This window comes from Geotrypetes seraphini, chromosome 3 (genome assembly GCF_902459505.1).
Source record: "Geotrypetes seraphini chromosome 3, aGeoSer1.1, whole genome shotgun sequence".
Classification (NCBI taxonomy): Eukaryota; Metazoa; Chordata; class Amphibia; order Gymnophiona; family Dermophiidae; genus Geotrypetes; species Geotrypetes seraphini.
This window is the reverse complement of record NC_047086.1, coordinates 11,718,487-11,746,478: the sequence shown is the minus strand read 5'-3', so window position 1 is coordinate 11,746,478 and position 27,992 is coordinate 11,718,487. Positions and strand designations below refer to the sequence as shown.

At 44.1% G+C, this 27,992-nt stretch overlaps 1 long non-coding RNA gene across 1 annotated transcript; it reads right to left on the bottom strand.

The window, feature by feature from the left end:
* Positions 1-27,959, bottom strand: LOC117357832. Its single transcript, XR_004538868.1, has 2 exons — positions 27,835-27,959; positions 1-2,283 (listed from the first exon to the last, which is right to left on the bottom strand). It is a non-coding gene; the product is annotated as an uncharacterized LOC117357832 (long non-coding RNA).
* Positions 27,960-27,992: the final 33 nt, after the last annotated feature.

The following is a 27,992-nucleotide window of genomic DNA, read 5'->3' as shown; positions in this document are numbered from 1 at the left end:
TGGGCTGGAAGGGGATTTTTTTATTTTCCTACTAATGAGCTGCTTTTGCATACATTTGACATGCATACTTTGGGATTTTGGCTGTGATTACTTGCCAATAAATTACACATAGGTACAGTAGGTATTTCCCCGCCAATAGGGCTTGTAGTCTAAATTTTGTACCTGAGGCCTTAGAGGGTTACGTTTCAGAAGCCTCATCAGAAACTTTTTTCTTCACAGAAAGGGTGACAGGTGCATAGAACAGCCTCTCGGGGAAAGCAGTGGAGACGAAAGCGCTATCAGGATTCAAGGATGCGTGAGAGACACAGAAAATCTGGTTCCTAACTAAAGCACACTGGACATTGGCATGCCGACAATTGCGCGCAGGACATATGCACGCCACTGGACCCGCTACTTTAAACTGGTAACATTACCACTGTGAGGATGGGTATGGGGGGGGGGAAAGGCCCCCAGTACATGTAGAAGTCCTCATGCTCCTGTTGGGAGGGGTTTGGAGGGGTGAACTCCCCAAGTACACTTAAAACATCCATTTTCTGTTCAGTTTTTGGAGTTTGGGAGTTTTTCAGTGTAGTGGGGGGGGGGGATTCTCCCCCACCACACCCCTCCGCAACGGGAGCGTGAGAACTCGTACATGTAGTGGGGGGTTCCCCCCATCACAGTGCTAACGTTACGGGTTTAAAGCGGCAGCGCTCATATATCCTGCGAGCAATTGTCGGTGCATCTTTCTCAGAGCCTTTGTCCTACACTCAATTGATGGGTCACCGAAAATCCTTAACTATGAAGAAGGGAAGAGAAAGCCAGACAGCAACTTGCGTTTTGGGTAGCGTACCAGAAAATAAAATGGCTGCTAGGCACATATTCTAGAATAGAAGCTGTGAGGAAACAGGAAAAGATGGTCTCGGTCTGGAGATACATTCCTGCTGAGCTTAAAAACCAACATTGCTTTTTAACAGCAGAGTTCAAGCCTGTTTAAGACAGATAGCAGAGGGAGAGAAGAGGATTGGGGTTCAATGAAGTCTACAGTGGCCTAGTAGGTAGGACGGAGTGAATGGGTCTAAGGTCCTTCCATGTTGACAACTTCAGCTACTGCTCAAGAGACTATGTGAGCACCGAGGGACCAAGAGGAGAGATGGATCCAAAGATATTAAAGACCAAAAACGTGTAATCATATTTACTGAAGGAAGAAAAGGTTTCTGTATTCCTATTGTAGGCCTCCAAAACACCCTAGCATGGACGCATTTCATACCCATAGTTTTGCGATACCAGTTCAAGACCCCAAACGCTACAGTACACAAATCTTTTTCCATGAAGGTACATTGAAAACACGAGTCTGTACTGTTCACATTTGATTGATGATTTTCTTTCATAATCGTTATTACACCCTATTTCTCTGGAAAACTCCCTAGAAGGCCACTCTTCGAAGGAACAGGATTCTTGGATATTACAGTTGCTTGGGACTGGACACCTGTTGACATAAACAAAACTAGAAAACTGTTGGCTTTTTTTTCTAATGCTTTTCCATTGCTACTGCATTAACTTAAATGAAAGATCGCCTTCCAAGTCTCTTGTGGCTTCCTTGGCAGGCTTAGCTCAATCTCTTCTGGTTAATGTCTTGGGGACTGTTGCTCATATCTCCATATTTCCCTGATGAGCGCTGTGTTCCATTTTGTCTTCACCTTCTCCATAGTGACAAGGTTTCGTCACCTTGGCTTGACCATTCCAAGATGACTCGATACGGAAGCCTCCCAGCTTGGGTATAGTTGCCAACATGCCTAGACAGATCAACTCGGTACAATAACTGTAATGAAGCCTAGACGCTTAAGATCAGTGGGAGAGCTACTGATGAGCATTGCTCTTGCCTGAGTACAAATTAATTCCTGATCACGCCACCAGATGCTCCAAGTTGTCCTCTTAGTCGGCCCTGAGATTTACTCCATGCTCTGATTGAAATCACAATTAGTTTTGGGTGCAGAGATTTGTGTTAACCTTCTGTGTTGAGACTGATGAGCTGCATATTATCTACAGATCAAGGCAAGGAGCTGAAGGAAGGGTGTAATAGTTGTACAGCTGGTCCTGAGTCCTTTAATAGCAGAAGTGTAGGAAGGAGATGGAGGCAATAAGGAGGAATGGGCTTGCAGAAGAGTACAAGGAGTTGCCATGGCTCGGGGTGGTCATATTTGTTGCCACTGTCACAACTTTTGTAGGTGTTGTAGCTGATCCAGTAGTAGTGTTCCAGGACGCCGTGCTAGTTAGGTTTGATGTCGCTGAAGTCTGGCAGTAGGTCTAAAATACACAAAAGAAATAGGAATTAGGATTTAGAGGATGGGTTAGTGGTGAGAAAAGAGAATGTGCCCCTTCTCCCATGACTCACTGTTGGCGAGTCACGTAACCACTCGGGCCCTGATTCTATAAAGGCCGCCTAAGTAGGCCTAGGTTAATTGAGCAATAGGCTTAATCAGGGCTGATACTCAGCACCTCCCAATCGTCAGTAATTGGGACTTAATTGATAGGCGCCTAATTCAAAAAATGCGATTCTATATAACGTAGGCGTCTGGACCAAAGCACCTACTTTAAAAATGGGTGTGGTTAGGGGGCGGATCGAGGGGGGGTGTTTCAATTAGGCGCCTCTTTGTGAATCGGGTGCCGTTAGGCTCTGATATCGGTGCCGAACTTTAGGCGTAGAAAACGCTGACATATATTGGGGACGCCTAAATGTTAGGATGCTGAGCGCTGCCTAAGCACGCTTAGGTGATGTTGAGCGTTTTTCTGTAAAGGGCGCCTACGTTTTATAGAATCAGTGCTGGTATCGATGCCCAACCATAGGAAGATTTTATAGAATCAGGGCCTTGGGCCTTAAGCCCTGCTGGGCGACAGAAAAGTCGATCAAACGCCAAGAAATTACGTCTACAGTAGCTGGGGTGCCAACGTGTCTTTGTATTATCATGTGGCTACAGCAAAGGTTGATGAAACCCACAATGAGTTCAGTTTTCTGCAGGACTGCTATGCTCTTTACAACACTTCCCTCTTTACAACACTTCCCTCTTTACAACACTTCCCTCTTTACAACACTTCCCCCTTTACAACACTTCCCTCTTTACAACACTTCCCTCTTTACAACACTTCCCCCTTTACAACACTTCCCCCTTTACAACACTTCCCTCTTTACAACACTTCCCTCTTTACAACACTTCCCTCTTTACAACACTTCCCTCTTTACAACACTTCCCCCTTTACAACACTTCCCTCTTTACAACACTTCCCTCTTTACAACACTTCCCCCTTTACAACACTTCCCCCTTTACAACACTTCCCTCTTTACAACACTTCCCTCTTTACAACACTTCCCTCTTTTTAACACTTCCCCCTTTACAACACTTCCCTCTTTACAACACTTCCCTCTTTTTAACACTTCCCCCTTTACAACACTTCCCTCTTTACAACACTTCCCTCTTTTTAACACTTCCCCCTTTACAACACTTCCCCCTTTACAACACTTCCCTCTTTACAACACTTCCCTCTTTACAACACTTCCCCCTTTACAACACTTCCCTCTTTACAACACTTCCCTCTTTACAACACTTCCCTCTTTACAACACTTCCCCCTTTACAACACTTCCCTCTTTACAACACTTCCCTCTTTACAACACTTCCCCCTTTACAACACTTCCCTCTTTACAACACTTCCCTCTTTACAACACTTCCCCCTTTACAACACTTCCCTCTTTACAACACTTCCCTCTTTACAACACTTCCCCCTTTACAACACTTCCCCCTTTACAACACTTCCCTCTTTACAACACTTCCCTCTTTACAACACTTCCCTCTTTTTAACACTTCCCCCTTTACAACACTTCCTCTTTACAACACTTCCCTCTTTACAACACTTCCCCCTTTACAACACTTCCCTCTTTACAACACTTCCCTCTTTACAACACTTCCCCCTTTACAACACTTCCCTCTTTACAACACTTCCCTCTTTACAACACTTCCCTCTTTTTAACACTTCCCCCTTTACAACACTTCCCTCTTTACAACACTTCCCTCTTTACAACACTTCCCTCTTTACAACACTTCCCCCTTTACAACACTTCCCTCTTTACAACACTTCCCTCTTTACAACACTTCCCCCTTTACAACACTTCCCCCTTTACAACACTTCCCTCTTTACAACACTTCCCTCTTTACAACACTTCCCTCTTTTTAAACACTTCCCCCTTTACAACACTTCCCTCTTTACAACACTTCCCTCTTTACAACACTTCCCTCTTTACAACACTTCCCCCTTTACAACACTTCCCTCTTTACAACACTTCCCTCTTTACAACACTTCCCCCTTTACAACACTTCCCCCTTTACAACACTTCCCTCTTTACAACACTTCCCTCTTTACAACACTTCCCTCTTTACAACACTTCCCTCTTTACAACACTTCCCTCTTTTTAACACTTCCCCTTTACAACACTTCCCTCTTTACAACACTTCCCTCTTTACAACACTTCCCTCTTTACAACACTTCCCCCTTTACAACACTTCCCTCTTTACAACACTTCCCTCTTTACAACACTTCCCCCTTTACAACACTTCCCCCTTTACAACACTTCCCTCTTTACAACACTTCCCTCTTTACAACACTTCCCTCTTTTTAACACTTCCCTCTTTACAACACTTCCCTCTTTACAACACTTCCCTCTTTACAACACTTCCCTCTTTACAACACTTCCCTCTTTACAACACTTCCCTCTTTACAACACTTCCCTCTTTACAACACTTCCCCCTTTACAACACTTCCCTCTTTACAACACTTCCCTCTTTACAACACTTCCCCCTTTACAACACTTCCCCCTTTACAACACTTCCCTCTTTACAACACTTCCCTCTTTACAACACTTCCCTCTTTACAACACTTCCCTCTTTACAACACTTCCCCCTTTACAACACTTCCCTCTTTACAACACTTCCCTCTTTACAACACTTCCCCCTTTACAACACTTCCCCCTTTACAACACTTCCCTCTTTACAACACTTCCCTCTTTACAACACTTCCCTCTTTTTAACACTTCCCCTTTACAACACTTCCCTCTTTACAACACTTCCCTCTTTACAACACTTCCCTCTTTACAACACTTCCCTCTTTTTAACACTTCCCCCTTTACAACACTTCCCTCTTTACAACACTTCCCTCTTTACAACACTTCCCTCTTTACAACACTTCCCTCTTTACAACACTTCCCTAACACTTCCCCCTTTACAACACTTCCCTCTTTACAACACTTCCCTCTTTACAACACTTCCCTCTTTACAACACTTCCCCCTTTACAACACTTCCCTCTTTACAACACTTCCCTCTTTACAACACTTCCCTCTTTACAACACTTCCCTCTTTACAACACTTCCCTAACACTTCCCCCTTTACAACACTTCCCTCTTTACAACACTTCCCTCTTTACAACACTTCCCTCTTTACAACACTTCCCCCTTTACAACACTTCCCTCTTTACAAACACTTCCCTCTTTACAACACTTCCCCCTTTACAACACTTCCCTCTTTACAACACTTCCCTCTTTACAACACTTCCCTCTTTTTAACACTTCCCCCTTTACAACACTTCCCTCTTTACAACACTTCCCTCTTTACAACACTTCCCTCTTTACAACACTTCCCCCTTTACAACACTTCCCTCTTTACAACACTTCCCCCTTTACAACACTTCCCTCTTTACAACACTTCCCTCTTTACAACACTTCCCCCTTTACAACACTTCCCCCTTTACAACACTTCCCCCTTTACAACACTTCCCTCTTTACAACACTTCCCTCTTTACAACACTTCCCTCTTTTTAACACTTCCCCCTTTACAACACTTCCCTCTTTACAACACTTCCCTCTTTACAACACTTCCCCCTTTACAACACTTCCCTCTTTACAACACTTCCCTCTTTACAACACTTCCCCCTTTACAACACTTCCCTCTTTACAACACTTCCCTCTTTACAACACTTCCCTCTTTTAACACTTCCCCCTTTACAACACTTCCCTCTTTACAACACTTCCCTCTTTACAACACTTCCCTCTTTACAACACTTCCCCCTTTACAACACTTCCCTCTTTACAACACTTCCCTCTTTACAACACTTCCCCCTTTACAACACTTCCCCCTTTACAACACTTCCCTCTTTACAACACTTCCCTCTTTACAACACTTCCCTCTTTTTAACACTTCCCCCTTTACAACACTTCCCTCTTTACAACACTTCCCTCTTTACAACACTTCCCCCTTTACAACACTTCCCTCTTTACAACACTTCCCTCTTTACAACACTTCCCCCTTTACAACACTTCCCCCTTTACAACACTTCCCTCTTTACAACACTTCCCTCTTTACAACACTTCCCTCTTTTTAACACTTCCCCCTTTACAACACTTCCCTCTTTACAACACTTCCCTCTTTACAACACTTCCCTCTTTACAACACTTCCCCCTTTACAACACTTCCCTCTTTACAACACTTCCCCCTTTACAACACTTCCCCCTTTACAACACTTCCCTCTTTACAACACTTCCCTCTTACAACACTTCCCTCTTTTAACACTTCCCCCTTTACAACACTTCCCTCTTTACAACACTTCCCTCTTTACAACACTTCCCTCTTTACAACACTTCCCTCTTTTTAACACTTCCCCCTTTACAACACTTCCCTCTTTACAACACTTCCCTCTTTACAACACTTCCCTCTTTACAACACTTCCCTCTTTACAACACTTCCCCCTTTACAACACTTCCCTCTTTACAACACTTCCCTCTTTACAACACTTCCCTCTTTACAACACTTCCCCCTTTACAACACTTCCCTCTTTACAACACTTCCCTCTTTACAACACTTCCCTAACACTTCCCCCTTTACAACACTTCCCTCTTTACAACACTTCCCTCTTTACAACACTTCCCTCTTTACAACACTTCCCCCTTTACAACACTTCCCTCTTTACAACACTTCTCTCTTTACAACACTTCCCCCTTTACAACACTTCCCTCTTTACAACACTTCCCTCTTTACAACACTTCCCCCTTTACAACACTTCCCTCTTTACAACACTTCCCTCTTTACAACACTTCCCTCTTTTTAACACTTCCCCCTTTACAACACTTCCCTCTTTACAACACTTCCCTCTTTACAACACTTCCCTCTTTACAACACTTCCCCCTTTACAACACTTCCCTCTTTACAACACTTCCCCCTTTACAACACTTCCCTCTTTACAACACTTCCCTCTTTTTAACACTTCCCCCTTTACAACACTTCCCCCTTTACAACACTTCCCCCTTTACAACACTTCCCTCTTTACAACACTTCCCCCTTTACAACACTTCCCTCTTTACAACACTTCCCTCTTTTTAACACTTCCCCCTTTACAACACTTCCCCCTTTACAACACTTCCCTCTTTACAACACTTCCCCTTTTACAACACTTCCCCCTTTACAACACTTCCCTCTTTACAACACTTCCCCCTTTACAACACTTCCCTCTTTACAACACTTCCCCTTTACAACACTTCCCCCTTTACAACACTTCCCCCTTTACAACACTTCCCTCTTTACAACACTTCCCTCTTTACAACACTTCCCTCTTTTTAACACTTCCCCCTTTACAACACTTCCCTCTTTACAACACTTCCCTCTTTACAACACTTCCCTCTTTACAACACTTCCCTCTTTACAACACTTCCCTAACACTTCCCCCTTTACAACACTTCCCTCTTTACAACACTTCCCTCTTTACAACACTTCCCTCTTTACAACACTTCCCCCTTTACAACACTTCCCTCTTTACAACACTTCCCTCTTTACAACACTTCCCTCTTTACAACACTTCCCTAACACTTCCCCCTTTACAACACTTCCCTCTTTACAACACTTCCCTCTTTACAACACTTCCCTCTTTACAACACTTCCCCCTTTACAACACTTCCCTCTTTACAACACTTCCCTCTTTACAACACTTCCCCCTTTACAACACTTCCCTCTTTACAACACTTCCCTCTTTACAACACTTCCCTCTTTTTAACACTTCCCCCTTTACAACACTTCCCTCTTTACAACACTTCCCTCTTTACAACACTTCCCTCTTTACAACACTTCCCCCTTTACAACACTTCCCTCTTTACAACACTTCCCCCTTTACAACACTTCCCTCTTTACAACACTTCCCTCTTTACAACACTTCCCCCTTTACAACACTTCCCCCTTTACAACACTTCCCTCTTTACAACACTTCCCTCTTTACAACACTTCCCTCTTTTTAACACTTCCCCCTTTACAACACTTCCCTCTTTACAACACTTCCCTCTTTACAACACTTCCCCCTTTACAACACTTCCCTCTTTACAACACTTCCCTCTTTACAACACTTCCCCCTTTACAACACTTCCCTCTTTACAACACTTCCCTCTTTACAACACTTCCCTCTTTTTAACACTTCCCCCTTTACAACACTTCCCTCTTTACAACACTTCCCTCTTTACAACACTTCCCTCTTTACAACACTTCCCCCTTTACAACACTTCCCTCTTTACAACACTTCCCTCTTTACAACACTTCCCCCTTTACAACACTTCCCCCTTTACAACACTTCCCTCTTTACAACACTTCCCTCTTTACAACACTTCCCTCTTTTTAACACTTCCCCCTTTACAACACTTCCCTCTTTACAACACTTCCCTCTTTACAACACTTCCCCCTTTACAACACTTCCCCCTTTACAACACTTCCCTCTTTACAACACTTCCCCCTTTACAACACTTCCCCCTTTACAACACTTCCCTCTTTACAACACTTCCCTCTTTACAACACTTCCCTCTTTTAACACTTCCCCCTTTACAACACTTCCCTCTTTACAACACTTCCCTCTTTACAACACTTCCCTCTTTACAACACTTCCCCCTTTACAACACTTCCCTCTTTACAACACTTCCCTCTTTACAACACTTCCCCCTTTACAACACTTCCCCCTTTACAACACTTCCCTCTTTACAACACTTCCCTCTTTACAACACTTCCCTCTTTTTAACACTTCCCCCTTTACAACACTTCCCTCTTTACAACACTTCCCTCTTTACAACACTTCCCTCTTTACAACACTTCCCTCTTTTTAACACTTCCCCCTTTACAACACTTCCCTCTTTACAACACTTCCCTCTTTACAACACTTCCCTCTTTACAACACTTCCCCCTTTACAACACTTCCCTCTTTACAACACTTCCCTCTTTACAACACTTCCCTCTTTTTAACACTTCCCCCTTTACAACACTTCCCTCTTTACAACACTTCCCCCTTTACAACACTTCCCTCTTTACAACACTTCCCTCTTTACAACACTTCCCTCTTTACAACACTTCCCCCTTTACAACACTTCCCTCTTTACAACACTTCCCTCTTTACAACACTTCCCTCTTTACAACACTTCCCTAACACTTCCCCCTTTACAACACTTCCCTCTTTACAACACTTCCCTCTTTACAACACTTCCCTCTTTACAACACTTCCCTCTTTACAACACTTCCCCCTTTACAACACTTCCCTCTTTACAACACTTCCCTCTTTACAACACTTCCCTCTTTTTAACACTTCCCCCTTTACAACACTTCCCTCTTTACAACACTTCCCTCTTTACAACACTTCCCTCTTTACAACACTTCCCTCTTTACAACACTTCCCCCTTTACAACACTTCCCTCTTTACAACACTTCCCTCTTTACAACACTTCCCTCTTTTTAACACTTCCCCCTTTACAACACTTCCCTCTTTACAACACTTCCCTCTTTACAACACTTCCCTCTTTACAACACTTCCCCCTTTACAACACTTCCCTCTTTACAACACTTCCCTCTTTTTAACACTTCCCCCTTTACAACACTTCCCTCTTTACAACACTTCCCCCTTTACAACACTTCCCTCTTTACAACACTTCCCTCTTTTTAACACTTCCCCCTTTACAACACTTCCCCCTTTACAACACTTCCCCCTTTACAACACTTCCCTCTTTACAACACTTCCCCCTTTACAACACTTCCCTCTTTACAACACTTCCCTCTTTTTAACACTTCCCACTTTACAACACTTCCCCCTTTACAACACTTCCCTCTTTACAACACTTCCCTCTTTACAACACTTCCCTCTTTTTAACACTTCCCCCTTTACAACACTTCCCTCTTTACAACACTTCCCCCTTTACAACACTTCCCCCTTTACAACACTTCCCCCTTTACAACACTTCCCTCTTTACAACACTTCCCTCTTTACAACACTTCCCTCTTTTTAACACTTCCCCCTTTACAACACTTCCCTCTTTACAACACTTCCCTCTTTACAACACTTCCCTCTTTTTAACACTTCCCCCTTTACAACACTTCCCTCTTTACAACACTTCCCCCTTTACAACACTTCCCTCTTTACAACACTTCCCTCTTTTTAACACTTCCCCCTTTACAACACTTCCCCCTTTACAACACTTCCCTCTTTACAACACTTCCCCCTTTACAACACTTCCCCCTTTACAACACTTCCCTCTTTACAACACTTCCCTCTTTTTAACACTTCCCCCTTTACAACACTTCCCCCTTTACAACACTTCCCTCTTTACAACACTTCCCTCTTTACAACACTTCCCTAACACTTCCCCCTTTACAACACTTCCCTCTTTACAACACTTCCCCCTTTACAACACTTCCCTCTTTACAACACTTCCCTCTTTTTAACACTTCCCCCTTTACAACACTTCCCCCTTTACAACACTTCCCCCTTTACAACACTTCCCCCTTTACAACACTTCCCTCTTTACAACACTTCCCTCTTTTTAACACTTCCCCCTTTACAACACTTCCCCCTTTACAACACTTCCCTCTTTACAACACTTCCCTCTTTACAACACTTCCCTCTTTTTAACACTTCCCCCTTTACAACACTTCCCTCTTTACAACACTTCCCTCTTTACAACACTTCCCTCTTTACAACACTTCCCTCTTTACAACACTTCCCTCTTTTTAACACTTCCCCCTTTACAACACTTCCCCCTTTACAACACTTCCCTCTTTACAACACTTCCCTCTTTACAACACTTCCCCCTTTACAACACTTCCCTCTTTACAACACTTCCCTCTTTTTAACACTTCCCCCTTTACAACACTTCCCCCTTTACAACACTTCCCTCTTTACAACACTTCCCTCTTTACAACACTTCCCCTTTTACAACACTTCCCCCTTTACAACACTTCCCTCTTTACAACACTTCCCCCTTTACAACACTTCCCTCTTTACAACACTTCCCCCTTTACAACACTTCCCCCTTTACAACACTTCCCTCTTTACAACACTTCCCTCTTTACAACACTTCCCCCTTTACAACACTTCCCTCTTTACAACACTTCCCCCTTTACAACACTTCCCCCTTTACAACACTTCCCCCTTTACAACACTTCCCTCTTTACAACACTTCCCCCTTTACAACACTTCCCCCTTTACAACACTTCCCCCTTTACAACACTTCCCTCTTTACAACACTTCCCTCTTTACAACACTTCCCCCTTTACAACACTTCCCCCTTTACAACACTTCCCCCTTTACAACACTTCCCCCTTTACAACACTTCCCCCTTTACAACACTTCCCTCTTTACAACACTTCCCCCTTTACAACACTTCCCTCTTTACAACACTTCCCCCTTTACAACACTTCCCTCTTTACAACACTTCCCTCTTTACAACACTTCCCCCTTTACAACACTTCCCTCTTTACAACACTTCCCCCTTTACAACACTTCCCTACCAGTTCTTAGAGGGCTGGAGGAAAGTAAGAAGAGGTTAAGAGAATCCCCAAAACGGAAGGTGTGCAATATTAAGGGTCCCTCCTAACCCTCTTCACAGCAAATCAAGTTTCAAGTTTAATTAATTTTAATATACCGACCATCGACGTGCACCTGGCCGGTTTACAATGCTACAAATAAAAGGTTAAAATAAATTTTTGTAGTAGGGGGGGGGATGTGAACATTAAATAGACAAATTGCAAATACGAACATGAGCTTGAGGGTAAAGGGGGAGTGGAAAGTTAATAATTACATAATTAAAAACAAATTAATTAAAGGGAAGGGGAGGGAGGATAAAACACCAGGAATAGGGATCTATTTCATAAGAATGTCTACTAGCAGCTTAGAAAACGTGTTTTCCCATGTATTGTGGGATAGTAAGGTGAGTTAATCTTAGGATAGCACGATAATTATGTTAAAGTAATGTTGAAATGCTTTTTTTGTTTTATTAGGGATATGAGCCTTGAAAAAACCCCTTCGGGTGAAACATGTTGGCGGTAAAAATCCCTGAAAGCATGACCACAGTTTTAAGCTATACAATGGACCATTTATACACTAAAGGTGGAAAAATTATTTATAAGTCATAGATAAAAGTTTTAACGATCCGGTGAGGAGGCAAAAGCCCGGCACAATGAGTATCTATAAATGTTAAAAACCTACTCTGGGATGAACACAGAAGATTTAGAATCAGAAAATAATATTAAATATTGAACTAGGCCAGTACTGGGCAGACTTTCATGGTTTGTGTCTGTATATGGCCGTTTGGTGAAGGATGGGCAGGGGAGGGCTTCAATGGCTGGGAGGGTGTAGATGGGCTGGAGTAAGTCTTAACAGAGATTTCGGCAGTTGGAACCCAAGCACAGTACCGGGTAAAGCTTTGGATTCTCGCCCAGAAATAGCTAAGAAGAAGAAAAAAAAAAATAATTTAAATTGAATCAGGTTGGGCAGACTGGATGGACCATTCGGGTCTTTATCTGCCGTCATCTACTATGTTACTATGTTACTAAATACTAGGGAGAATAACCAATACCTAAATGAATCAATCCTTTTATCAAAAACGAGCCTCAGAGGCCAGAACCTCTATTCAGCTACACAGTTGACGTGATATAATCATCGGCTCCTCCATCGGGTAAGTGCTGGCTGTAAGAGGAGCCGATGATTATAGCAGCTCAGCTGTGTAGCTGAATAGAGGTTCTGGCCTCTGAGGCTCGTTTTTGATAAAAGGATTGATTCATTTAGGACACGTCAAGATCATGTATGCACATCATACCTTATGCTATGAGTTTAACTGAATGGACTGCAGAGGCCTTTATCTGCCGTCATCTACTATGTTTAAATTAGATTGTAAGCTCTTCAGAGCAGGGACCGTCTATTGTATCTTAGAATGTACAGCGCTGCGTACACCTTTCAGCGCTTTAGAAATAATAAATAGTAGTAGTATGTTACTATCCAACTGATATCCAGTGCTATTTAACCAGCCAGCAATGGCGCTGACCAGTTAAATAGCACTTAACCAACTAAACCCAAATATCCAGCATGATGATAACTGGTTATCTCTGCTGAATATATCTGGTCAGTGGCTAAACGTTAACTGGGGTATCATGCGATAACCGGCAATTTTCAGGGCTGACTGGCCAAATCGGGAGGCGCAAATAAAATCCGATCTTTGGCCACTATAAATGTAGCAGCCGTGGCTGAATATTGACGTAGCCGGTTAAATTCAGGCCAGCCAACAATAAATGAGATATTCAACGCCGGAAGCCGGAAACGGACCAGCATTCATAGTCACCACCTGAATGTTGTGCCGGTATGCGATTACACTAGTCATGAACTGGCTCATTTGCAGTATGGGAGGTAGCAAGTGACCCCGGGGAGTAGGGGAGAACCTGCTGGCTGGGAAAGGGTGGTCAGGGTGTGTTAAAAAGGAAGAAGCTCCCAAGATTTCAGGCCAGTGGAGAACTGACAAAAATATAGGAGAGAAAAGAAATGGAAGGCTCTGCACTCTGAGCAGGGAATTCTATACATGGCCCACGCTGCTCCTATTTCTCCCGTTGCCTCGCGTATATTAGATAGAATGTGACCCCGCCAGGACAGACAGGGAAAAATGCTTGAGGGCCTGAATAAATTCATGCAAATTGCTCTGAGGTTCCTTGGGAGAAAGGTATAGAAAATTGAGTAAATAGTGTGATAAGCAGAGCTGGTACTGTGATGTCATAATGCATAAGAGCCAACCTCATCAGTGATGTCACAATGGCTTGATTGTCCTATACGTGGCTCACTTTTACTATATTTTGATTTCCAGAGTGGCGCAGTGGTTAAAGCTACAGACTCAGCACCCTGAGGTTGTGGGTTCAAACCCACGCTGCTCCTTGTGACCCTGGGCGAGTCACTTAATCCCCCCATTGCCCACCAGGACAGACAGAGAAAAATGCTTGAGGACCTGAATAAATTCATGTAAACTGTTCAGAGCTCCCAGTATAGAAAATTGAATAATAGGTTCCACAAAAAATGGGGAGGGGTAAAATGCACTAAATAAAAAGAGAACCCACCCTAATCCTGAATTGAATTTCTGCGACCGAATCTTCATTTACCGTCAACTGTTAAATATTGTTTACAACTGCTCACCAATGGCTCCTTTTACTGAGCTGCGATAGCGTTTTTAGCACACGCAGGATTTTAGCGCACTAAACCCGTGCTACGTGGCTAGAACTAACGCCAGCTCAATGCTGGCGTTAAGGTCTAACACGCGCGGCAATTCAGCGTGAGCAAAAACCGCTATCGCAGCTTAGTAGAAGGAGTCCCATGTATTTTATTGAGAGGGTATTCAGTGTTGGTGGACCCGTTCTTTAACCGGGTTCACCTGGCAGTATCTTATATTGGTCACCCTATACAATGGACTAACCTTAAGATCATCAATCTTGCCACTTGGGAATATTGAGAGGTTGTACACAGAAACATAGAAACATGACGGCAGATAAAGGCCAAATGGCGCACCCGCAGCATCCACTATCTCCTCCTCTCCCTATTGGCTAAGGCTCTTAACATTTGCATCTCCTCTTCCTATAGGCTAAGGCTCTTTACACCTGCATTGTGAGGTCATAGAGCTTTATGGTTATAGAAACATGATGGCAGATAGAGGCCAAATGGTCCATCTGCAGCATCCACTATCTCCTCATCTCCCTATTGGCTAAGGCTCTTAACATTTGCATCTCCTCTCCCTATAGGCTAAGTCTCTTTACACCTGCATTGTGAGGTCACAGAGCTGCCCATCCGCAGTAACCATTATCTCTTTCTCTCTCCGAGAGAACCCACGTGCCTCTTGAATTCAGACACAGTCTCTGTTTCCGCCACCTCTTCCAGGAGACTGTTCCATGCATCTACCACCCTTTCTGTAAAAAAGTAGATTACTCCGGAGCTTGTCACCTCTTAACTTCATCCTATGCCCTCTCATTGCAGAGTTTCCTTTCAAATGAAAGACTCGACTTTACGTAGGTATTTAAACATCTCTATCATATCTCCCCTCTCCAACCTTTCCTCCAAAGTGTACAGATTGAGATCTTTACGTCTGTCCTCACACCTCATGTCAAAGACCTCACACCATTTTAATAGCCTTCCTCTGGACTAACTCCATCCTTTTTATATCTTTTTTTTTAAGGTGAGGCCCTCCAGAATTGTACACAATATTCTAAATGAGGTCTCACCAAAGTCTTACACAGGGGCATCAATACCTCCTTTGTCCTACTAGCCAACTGTGAACTTATGGTTAGCCCATTGTAGAGGGTGACCAATATAAGGTACCACCAGGTAAACCCGGTTAAAGAATGGGTCCCCCAACGCTGAATATCCTCTCAATAAAACACGTGGTGAGCAGTTGTAAAAAAAATTTAACGATTGATTATAAATGAAGAAATTGCATTTAGGATTAGGGTGGGTTTCTCCAAAAAGAAAAATCCATGCCAGTCGTTCTTCTATAAAGGACTTCTGCCTGATGTAAATCCTGGCAATCGAGTTGAACACGCAACACCTAAATATTTAGAATGCCCTTGATCCCTCGTGCAACAGGCCACACCTCCTTTTGGGTTGCATGCAAGACACTTTGGACGTGCAGTGTTAATAGAATAGTGCATAGGTTAATTCGGGGGAGGGGGAATTTAAAAAAAAAAATACACTTCTCCCTCTGTATTCGCGGGGGTTAGGTGCACAGCTGAACCGCGAATAGGGAAAATCGGAAATAATTTTTTGGGCCTGCTCATACCCACCCCCACCTCCCTCCTGCGTCCCCAGATCTTACCTGGTGGTCTAGCGGTGACGCGGGGCAGGAGCGATCTTCCTAGGCTCCTGCCCCGTGCAGAGCCGTCATCAAAATAGCTGCTGAGAGTCTCGAGACTACAACGGGAACTCACGGCAGCCATTTTGCGACGGCTCTGCGCGGGGAAGGAGCATAGGAAGATCGCTCCTGCCCCACGTCACCGCTAGACCACCAGCTAAGATCCGGGGAGGTTTGGGCAGCCTAAAAATAGAGGAAAAATTAGACAGAAAAAAAAATTGCAAATAACCGAATTCGCGAGTAGGGAAACTGCGAACTTGGAGGGAGAGCTGTAGTGCAGGTAAACCCAAATGAACTCTAGTTAATGCCAATAATTGCTTGCTAACATTCTGGACTCTGTGCCCTTATCTGGGTGCCAGATTTTGGACAACCTGTATAAGTTCCGGAGGGTGAGGGCTTTGGGTCTGGAGGAAGGATGAACAGTGATGTATGAAATTTGTGACTGACTTGAGGGTGGGAAGGCTGGAACTGAACACCCTTCCATTTGTAGCTCTAGGGAGAACTAAACTGTGTGTGACGAAGTGGTTAGAGTACCTCAGCACCCTGAGGTTGCGGGTTCAAACCCTGTGCTGCTCCCTGTGACCCTGGGCAAGTCCCTTAATCCCCCACTGCCCCAGATAGATTGTGAGCCCCCTGGGACAGAGAGGGAAAATGTTTGAAGTACCTGTATGTAAACTGCTTCGAGTGTGATTGTGGAACTACATAAAGGCAGGATACAAGTCCCAGTCCCCGATGTCATAATGCCTGGCAGAAACCCAAATAGAAGTAACATTCCAGAGCTGAGATTGTGATGTCATAATGCCTCAGTCCACCAATAAGAGCCGTCCTCATCAGTGATGTCACAATGGCTTCATTGTTCTAGACTTGGCTCGCTTCTGATATTGTAGTGGAGGAGAGCGTGGCACAGTGGTTAGAGCTACAGCCTCAGCTCTCTGAGGATGTGGGTTCAAAGCCCATGCTGCTCCCTGTGACCCTGGGCAAGTCACTTAATCTTCCACTGCCCCAGGTACATTACATAGATAGATTGTGAGCCCATTGGGACAGAGAGGGAAAATGTTTGAAGTACCTGTATGTAAACTGCTTCGAGTGTCCCAGTCCCTTTCCCTGATGTCATAATGCCTGGCAGAAACCCGAGGGCCCTGACCTTGGTTGCCAGCACTTCTAGCCCACCTTCAGACTTTTCATGGGTGGGATCCAAATGCTTTCTCTTGTTCTATTGGGAAATGCCTTGTCTTTTAAGTACAATCACAATACAAGTTCTCCAAAAAATGACTGCTCTAGATACTTCAAAAGACACAGTACTTGGGCCATCGATACCACTGACTTACGAAGCCACAATTTGTGGTACTCTGTTACATATTAAACCTTCTTTGGATCGCTATAAAAGCCGGGTTTTCTTAATAATGACGGGAATCGCCATTCAGCTGATCATACGCAACTGGAAGTGTTATGATCGACTTAATTATACATATGTTCTAGCTACAAGTATGAGAGAATGAACGCTGAAATTTGAGGCTATAGTAGTGCATTTGAAAGGGGGTGGAGCCCATTGACATCATTTATTGAGTCACAATAGCTGTCATGTACCTTTTCTTTTTATCTGTCCTCCGTACACATCCAGGGTGGGAGGGAGGGAGATGGGAAAACATTATAATCATTATTCATTATATCTATTCTATTGAAATTATACATGTGGCTTTATTTTTATTAGTTAAGGGAAAGAGGGGGGGGGGGTGAAAATGTTTGTTGTTGAAATATTTGTATATTTAAAGTGTTTCACTGGCTTCCGATAATCGCTAGGGTCCACTTTAAATGTGCCTGTCTAGCTTTCAAGATCCTCCACGGTATCCTCCCTCCCTTTATCCCTCTTACTTGGAATTCTTCAAACCCTAACTCCACTAGACCCCCCCCACAAATTAAAACTTTCCTTCCCATCACTAAAAGGCATTACCCATTCAGGAAAGCAGGGGACCTCCCTCCCTTTCAGAATCACTGAGCTCTGGAACAACCTTACCTCCCCTCTTCAGAACTTGAGCTCTCTCCAAGTTTTCCACAAGCATCTGAAAACCTGGCTTTTCTCAAAAATGTAAGCCTCTCTCCAACTTTGGTATCCCAAGTCCTCAAAATCTCTTCATATCTGGCTTCCCTAGTCCTCTAAATATTCCTCATTCTTCGACCTCTAACCCTTTATTGTAGTTCCTTCCTATTACATCTCCTGTAAATCGTGCCGAGCTCCACGAACATGGAGAAGATGTGGTATACAAACCTAAGGATTAGATTAGATTAGAAAACTAATAAAGATTTACAAAAAAAAGACACACCAAAGAGCCGTCAAAGTCAATGGGTACTCAGAGGGGTTCACTTGAAGAAAACAACACGTCATTGTGAGATTAACTAAATTAAATAAATGTGTGAGGCGGGGTGTCCTCAGTGTGAGAGGTCAGCGAGGGGAGAAAATTCTCCAGCGCTTTACACAACAAGGCACAACACACCGTCACTGGACACCTCACGTGTGCTCAAATTAATAGTGTAATAACTTAGATACTGAGATAAAATTCATCAATCACACAAGTGCCCGAGTAAAGCAGGGAGTCCCGCTCTGAGAACCCCCCTCCCCTAGCCAACTCCTAGAATTAAACTCAGACTTAGCTTGAAGATTTGTCCATTGGTCTGTAGTCAAGACCAACCAAGCCCGGTTTCGGAGACCAAAGCCCCTTCATCAGGAACTCGTTGCCCGTTGCCAATCAGGGGGGAGTACTGGTCGCCGTACATGAAGAAGGACACGGTACTGTTCGAGAGGTTCCAGAGAAGAGCGACTAAAATGGTTAAGGGGCTGGAGGAGTTGTACAGTGAGAGATTAGAGAAACTGGGCCTCTTCTCCCTTGAAAAGAGGAGACTGAGAGGGGACATGATCGAAACATTCAAGATAATGAAGGGAATAGACTTAGTAGATAAAGACAGGTTGTTCACCCTCTCCAAGGTAGGGAGAACGAGACACTCTCTAAAGTTAACAGGGGATAGAGTCCATGCAAACGTAAGGAAGTTCTTCTTCACCCAGAGAGTGGTAGAAAACTGAAACGCTCTTCCGGAGTCTGTTATAGGAGAAAACACCCTCCAGGGATTCAAGACAAAGTTAGACAAGTTCCTGCTGAACTGGATCGTACGCAGGTAGGGCTGGTCTTTGACCAAAGGGCCGCCGCGTGAGCAGACTGCTGGGCACGATGGACCACCGGTCTGACCCAGCAGTGGCAATTTTTATGTTCTTATGTAAACGCTGCCACATCTGGCGAACAGTTGAAGAACCGAACCAGCTGAGAGGAGGGCTACGTCTGAGTTTAATTCTAGGAGTTGGCTAGGGGAGGGGGGTTCTCAGAGTGGGACTCCTTGCTTTACTCGAGCACTTGTGTGATTGATGAGTTTTATCTCACTATCAATTTGAGCCCACGTGAGGTGTCCAGTGAGGGTGTGTAGGCAGCTCTTCCCTCTCCACCCCATTTGAAAAGAGACAGAAAGTAGAAAAAAAAATGACCCAAGGGCCGCCACAGAGGTCTTCAGGGGCCATCATTGGCCACCGGGCATTTGCTGAAGAGCACTGCTTTATGGAATAAGTTCCTACCGGGTAACTGCTAGAAAGCTGCCCTTCCCCCAAGGGTAAATGTATAGAGCTCTCTAAACGAAGAAAGATGACCTAATTGCAGCTCACTTTATAAAGACAGACATTGTGAGTAAGAATGCATTCACCTACAATTCAGGCGCACATTGACATACATTAGAGAATGACAAGGGGACAAATTTGTTCCTCTCCCTGCAGGAACTCAATTTCCCCGTCCAGTCCCCATAAGTTTTGTCGCTCTCTCCGTCCCTGCCCCAATCCTGTAAACTCTCCCTTAATCACACCAGCCTCGAACACTTAGGATTTTAAAGCGTTTGAGGTTTGTGCGGATGAGGACGGAGCTTAGGCATTGGTGGAATGGGGCATTATGACATCACAATCTGAGCTCTAGAATGTTGCTACTTGTGATTTTAAAGGGTTTGAGGCTTGTGCAGATGAGGACGGAGCTCAGGCATTGGTGGAATGAGACATTATGACATCACAATCTGAGCTCTAGAATGTTGCTACTTAGGACTTTAAAGTGTTTGAGGCTTGTGCGGATGAGGACGGAGCTTAGGCATTGGTGGAATGGGGCATTATGACATCATAATCTGAGCTCTAGAATGTTGCTACTTGTGATTTTAAAGGGTTTGAGGCTTGTGCAGATGAGGACGGAGCTTAGCCATTGGTGGAATGAGGCATTATGACATCACAATCTCAGTTTTGGAATGTTGCTACTTATGATTTTAAAGGGTCTGAGGCTTGTGCCTATGTATATATATATTATATGTATATAATATGCATGCATATTGGTAAGTATTTTATAAAACGTGAACGTACATGTCAACTCTGCCTATCCTACGCCCAAACTTTACCCGACAACATGCCTACCCCGAGGTACACGCAACTATGTGATCTTACAATCACATACATACTTTTGTGAGCAAGATCATTTTAAAAGCGAAGGGATTTTGAATGAAATAGGCTATTATTGTGAATGGAATTTGCATTTGAGGTCATGGCCCTTACTTGGAGGTGTTGTGATGCAAGGAGGTGGTTTGATAATTACAGCCCACGGACCGCATGCGGCCTGCCAGGTACTATTTTGAGGCCCTCAGTGTTATAAAGATTGATTCTTTATGGAAAACTTGTGCCTTAAGTGTCCGGCAGTCGCTGTAACCTCACGCAAGCGCTTTCCTGCGTCTGTACGTGATTGTGAGGTGGAATGGAGAGGAGAATCATGTACAGCCGCAGGAAAGCGCTTGCGTGAGGTTACAGCGGTGAGGCGGCCAACGTTCCAGAATGCAAGGTAACCATTGGAGGCCGTGCAGCTTGTGCGTGTGTCCGGTGCTGTAGGAGGTGAGAGCTGAAGGCGGTTGCGGACGTGACCACCGGACACTTAAGGCACAAGTTTTCCATAAAGAATCAATCTGTATAATACCGAGGGCCTCAAAATAGTTGCTCCAAAATCATGTCTTTTGCAGTTGATACTTTGATAGTTTTGCACTTTCTGCATAATTTCAGATTTCAGATAATCCACATTTTGGATTTGTGGGCACTTACCTCATGCCAATTGTCATTCTGTAATAAGACATTAATTAACATTAGCTTTCTGGACTCCTGTTCGTTTAAAAAAAATTAGATAGCTCTAAATCTAATAAATGCTGGCATTTTGTCATCTTGAAGCAGGGACTTTAGATCATTTGTCATTCTATTGTGCATATTTATTAGAATTTTGGAAATCAATCTGGAATCAAATTAATTCCCTATTAGAAAATCATGTGGCATTTATCATATGACACAGTTTTATTTGGTATAGAAATGAGGGCTAAGAAACAAATCTCATTTAATTGTAACTGGGGTTGCCATTCAACAGATCACTTACAATTGGAAGAATTGGAATAGACTTAATTATTGTTTTTGGTGGAACTCTGTATGCCATATATATAAAATGGAAAGGACACTAGATATCCAAAAAGGAAATTATAACAAATTTCAGGATGTGTGGAGGCCATTAATAGATTATTGTAAAGATTAAAAATATTCTTCCCTGTATAAAAATTTGAAGACATTAAGGGGGGGAGGGGGTGGGTATTTTTGATTATAATTGAAACAAATCATTGTCATAAATAAATAAGGGAGGGGGTAATATTTTATATTATGATGATCAATTATAGGATTTCAAGTGTATTTGAATGCTTAATTGATAAATGCCAATATTGTACTTGATTTAAGATTTGAAATGAATAAAGATTTTTTTTTTTTTTTAAAGACATTAACTATTTTTTTTCTCCGGCCTTCCAAGTACCTACAAATCCAAAAATGTGGCCCTGCAAAGGGCTTGAGTTTGAGACCGCTGGGTTATACAGATTTATTCAGTTTGATATTCCGCAAGCGTACAATGCAGTCTAAGTGGCAGTGGTGTGCGGGGGTGGGGCGGACCGTCACGGGTGCCATAGTTGCGGGACGCCGGTGCCTCTCTCCCTCTCTGCCCCCTGCGCACTGCTTGAAATGTTGGCCGGCGCAATTGGACATCTTCCACTTGCTGCTCGCGCCAGCCTCAGCTCCCTTCTGATGCCACTTTCGGGCTGCGGGGAAGAGTGAGGGGTTCTCAAGAGGTTACGCGGGGGAGCGCTCAAGCTGAGGGGAAGAGTGGGAGGGGTGCTCAAGGGGTGGGGGAGGGGTCCCACGGTGCGGCGATGCTGGGTGCCACCGCCCTGGTTGCCAACCTCCCTCACTAAGGGGTCCTTTTACACACCAATGGAATATAATGGACGCATTAGCATTTAGCGCATGCGAAAACGGCTAGCACGCCTTAGGAAAAGGACCCCTATGCCTCTGCTAAGCTGTTTATATTTGTACGAGTAAATAAAATTACAGATTGGAAAAGAACTCCATATATTAGGTAGGAAAGACCCCACCAAGACCCCACCCAAATACAGTATAATCTCGTTATAATGGACTCACTTATAACGGAACCTCGCCTATAGCGGACGAGGTCCACTGGTCTCGGCCGTGCGGCATTATAAACATACAGGAAATCATTGCATATAGCGGACTCGCATATAACGGACTTTCTGATATAACGGACAACCAATTTGGTCCACAGAGCCGCTTTTAGCTGTAGTTTTGTTTGGCTATAACGGACTTACAGGCTCCGCCTACAAGACGCATGGCATGCCGGTGATATAGTATCAAAATGCAGGCCAGAAGAAAATGACAGATTGTTTTTCTTTCCCGTACAGTACGACATAATGCTTTAGAACGTCTTTTAGGGTTCTGCCAGACCTATGTTTTGCTATTATTTGTGCAGTGACTGTTGTTCATTGATTGAACGTTGTTTCAAGTTGGCCTAAATAAAGTTTTTAAAAAAATGCAACTCTGGATATAACGGACTCTGGATATAACGGACTGTTTTTCCAGGTCCCTTGAAGTCTGTTATAACGAGATTAGACTGTACACAAAAACCCAAAGTATCATTTTTTAAAGACCAAAACAAAACTGCCTAGATTTTTAGGCGGTATAGACATTTTTTTTAAAAATTAATAAATAAGGGTTCCTTTTATTAAGGTTCGCTAACCAATATAGCGCAAAATGCGAAGATGCCCGCAGGATGTCTTAGCATTTAGCTCACGCCAAGCTTTAGAAACATAGAAACATAGAAAAAAGCGGCAGAAAAGGGCTATAGCCCACCAAGTCTGCCCATTCCAAGTATCCCCTCCCCTGAATTTACTCCCTTAATTTAGCGTACCTTAATAAAAAGACCCCTAAAACTCTAAAGGACCAATTCCAAGGGTGAACCATGAAACAAATGGGCCTTAAGGTATTTCTAAAAACAAGTTAAAAGACGCTGTCCCCGCAAATAAGGCGGCAGATCATTCCGAAGAACCGGGGCTTGAAACGCACATGAAGGTCTGGATGTGACATGGCTCTGCTTGAACAGTTTCTGACGTCATTTTTCTCTTCCTTAAGAGCTGGTTTCTGATTTTGATGATATTTTGGTTGCCACGTTTCACCTCACCCTTTCGGGGTTTTTTGCGCAGTTTTCTTTGGGTAAGCGTGCACTCTCCTTTTCCCCCTTTTTTTATCTGTTTTAAATTTTTTAAAAAGTCGCGTTATGCATGCGGATATTAGCATATACAGGCAAAAGTGATCAGATTTACCCTTCACCAGGGTTTCTGAAGCGTTATCCGCATGTACGGGCAGAAAAGGACTTTTATATAACTGCGCGATTGCAGATGTGACTAAAATGCAGACAGACGGAAGCAGCGCACCTCTTCTGCCATCCTACGTTGGCAGTCCCAGGGGCACCGTTTGGGTAGAATGCCAATAGAAACACGTACTGTATAAAACAGACGGGTGAAAATGGGAGCATCGGCATTTTTGTGCTACTGGGGGCTGGATATAGGCAGTGGCTTAGTCAGGGGGTGGGGGGGCGGACTGCCCCGGGTGCTGTCATGGTGGGGGAGCTGGCACCTCTCCTCCTGTTCCTTTCCACTCCTCCCCCACAGCGCATGCGCCTTCAATTCCCCACCACCCTGCTGCTTGCGCCGGGTGCTCATCACCCTCTAACGTTACCTCCAGATCCCGCAACTAGGACGTGACTTCAGAGGGAGACCCCCACCCTGGTGCGGGCAGCAAGTTAGAGATGCTGCTCACATTAGGGAGAATGTACGGCAGGGAGGGGGCACTTCCCACCCTCGCTATGCCACTGGATATGGAAGCCAATATCCTCATATGATATTAACCCCTTATAGGCTAAGGCAGTGGTTCTTAAACCTGTCCGAGTTAGTCGGGTTGTCAACATATCCCTAATGAATATGCATGAGGCAGATCTCTATAGCCCCTGTTTCCCTGAAAATAAGGCCTATCCCGAAAATAAGCCCTAGCATGATTTTTAAAGATGCTCCTAATATAAGCCCTACCCCCCAAATAAGCCCTAATTAAGATCGACCCCCCGAAGCCCCCCTCCCCAAATGTCCCCGACACTTCCTGACTCCACCCCTGACACTAGTGCTGCCTGATTTGCTGAAAAAAAATCAGACTCGTCGATTCAGCAACCCCCACCCCCGCTGCTTTAGGAGGCCTCGGAGCGGAGGTATGTCAGTCTCACGGTGGGAGGGTCGGTGGGGTTCTGCTGCACAGGGGGATGGGAGGGATAGAAAGATGCTGCACATGGGGGGGAGGAGATGAAGGGAAAGATGATTGTTGTAAATGAAAAAAAAATAAGACATCTCCAAAAGTAAGCCCTACTGCGTTTTTTAGGTCCAAAATTAATATGACACTTGTCTTATTTTCAGGGAAACACGCTAATAGAGGTGACTGCATTATTTATTAGGGATATCTTGACAACCTCCCCCTCCCTCCCCCCCCCCCCGATAGGTTTAAGAACTACTGGGTTAAGGCAAAAATAATCAAGACAGAAAGACAAACTTGCAACCTATATCTCCCCTCTCCTTCCTGCATCTTTAATCCTACGTGGGGTTCTTTTCACAGAGGCTCTGCTGTTCTTTCTCCCCCTGTAGATCGATCAGTTGGGGGCTGGGGTTCACTTTTCCATGCTTAATTTCTGCTGCCCTTACTGTTCCCATGTCAAAATCAGCTAAAATTAAACGTGGGAAGAATCTATTGTCTCGTCCTGAGGTAGTGCGTGATCGTGCGGCTGTTCCAATCCTACAGCAATGCAGTTATCCGGGGGTTCCGTTAGACTCTTCGCTATCTTTTAAACCGCAGATCAAGGCTGTCATATCTCGTCTGTTTGGGTTTTTTTTAAATTACGACTGTTGTGTAGATTGAGAGATTACTTGTTGAGCGGCAATTTTGGAATGGTTATTCTGATGTCGATAACTCCGTTGTTCGGTTGCTATAATTCACTCTACTTAGGGTTACCTAAGTGGGTAGTCGCAAGCGTTGCAACTGGCGCAGGATGCTGCCGCACGTCTCATTGTTCGTGCCTCGAAATTCGATCGTGTCGCACCAACTCTTCGAGATTTACACCGGTCGCCAAGTTGGTGCGCCGATCGAACTGAAGGGCGTGTGCATAATTTTCGGAGGGTTACAGGACAACTCTCCGTCTGTTTTGCGTTCTGTTTTGCCGTTTTATCAGCCTGCGCGTGCGCTACGCTCTTCAGATAGGATGTGTTTGGCAGTGCCTTCGTTGAGCGTCGTGAAGCTCTCAGTGAATCGTGAAACTATGCTACCTGTGTTGGAATGCCCCACCTTTGGAATTAAAAAAGGTTTCTACCTTTCTGCACTTTAGAAAAGGTCTGAAAATGACCTTAGTTGAGAAAAGAAAATGGTAAAATTTGAGGTTGAGGGGTGGAAGACTCAAGAGCAATGTAAGGAAATTCTTCTTTACGGAAAGGGTGGTGGATGCCAAGAATGTGGTGGTGGAGAGGAAAACGGTGAAGGAGTTCAAAAAAGTGTGGGATAAACACAGAGGATCTAGAATCAGAAAATAATAGCAAATATTGAAGAACTAAGGCCAGGACTGGGCAGACTTGCACGGTCTGTGTCTGTGTGTGGCCGTTTGGTTGAGGATGGGCTGGGGAGGGCTTCAGTGGCTGGGAGGGTGTAGATGGGCTGGAGTGAGCTTTGACGGAGACTTCAGGAGTTGGAACCTAAGAACAGTTCTGTTCTTGCCCAGAAATAGCTAAGAAGAAAAAAAAAAAATACCCAACAAACTTTTAGATTGAATCAGGTTGGGCGGGCAGACTAGATGGACATTCGGGTCTTTATCTGCCGTCATCTACTATGTTACTATGTTGCTTTGTCAAGTGAGAAGCAAGGGCGGGGAAGAGGGCTATGACTGTTTGTTTTGTGTGCTTTTAGTCAAAAGGGTTGGTGGGTATGTTTTGAGAAGATTTTTTCTTGATTTGTTTTGTATATCTGAGGGTATGTCATGCTGTTATCCACCTAGAATTCTTGAATATGCAGGCTGTAAATATTTGAATTGTGTGTGTGTGTATGTATGTGAGAAAGAGACAGAGGGAGAGGGTGTGTGACAGAAAAAAAAAAGTGCAGATGTGTGTGTGTGAGTGCATGTGAGAGGGAGAGAGAGAGCGAGAAAAGGTGCATATTGAGAGAATGAATCTTAAAGGACGGAAAGAAAATATATGTATTTCTACCCTTTACCTACTTGTTCCAGTTTGTATTAATAGAACATAATGATTAGTCTGTATAATTTGGTCTCATTTGTATTTGTCGTCCCTGGCTTTTATTGTAGATTACAATTATGTAATACGCATTGAAATATTGGATATTGCGTAAAATCAAAATTTAATAAACTTGAAACTATATAGGAGAGGAAGAGAGTGTGTGTGTGTGTGAGAGAAAACGAGCAGGGAAGTGTGTATGTGGCGTGAGAAAGAAAGAGTGAGTCAAAAGAAGAGAAAAAAATGTATGTGTGAGAGAGACAGACCGAGAAGAGAGAGAAAAGGTGTCTCTGAGAGAGAGTGCTCTGTATCTTTCCGCACAATAACTGACCGCTAAAATCTTAACTCTGTTAGTACTACTCATTGTAAACCGCATAGAACTTCATGGTCCTGCGGTATATAAACTGTTATTATTATTATGAGAGGAAGAGAGAGAAAAGGTGTAATGCGTGAGAGACAGAGAGGGTGAGTGCATTTGAGAGGAAGAGAATGTTTTTTTCAGAGAGAGAGAGAGAGGGGGGGGGGGGGGGACGGGGGAGGGGGGAGGGGGACCACCCAGCATCCGAGCACAGAAAGCTCTGAGACAAACAGAAGTCTTCAATGAAACAAGTCCTTAAATATCATTTACAGATCAAAAGATTTTGCTCTTGGAAACCTTAGGCCGGTGAAAAAGAAAACTTAACGGAATGGAACTGGTCCTTCCCAGATGAACAAAACAAAGAGATCAGCGAAAGAAGCCCAGGTCCCTCCAAACATACAAACCAGCTTCAACTTTTGATGGAGAGCGCAGAAGGATACCCAGCCAGACAGGTAGATGCCCCGAAGCAGCCAGTCTGATCTTTGGTCCCAGAGCTTTCATGAATGGAGGGGCGCCTCGACTTGCATCTGCCCAGATGTGGCACTCACCTGTCCCAGGAGAAGAACAGCCATCAGCAGGTAGCCCAGGCACAGACTTGCAGTGAGGTGGCTCATGGTGGCTTCTGATCCTTCCCCCTCCTCCTCTTCACATGGAAAGCCAGGAGGCTGCCTGGGGGCTTTTATGGGAGCCCATGATGTGAGCACTC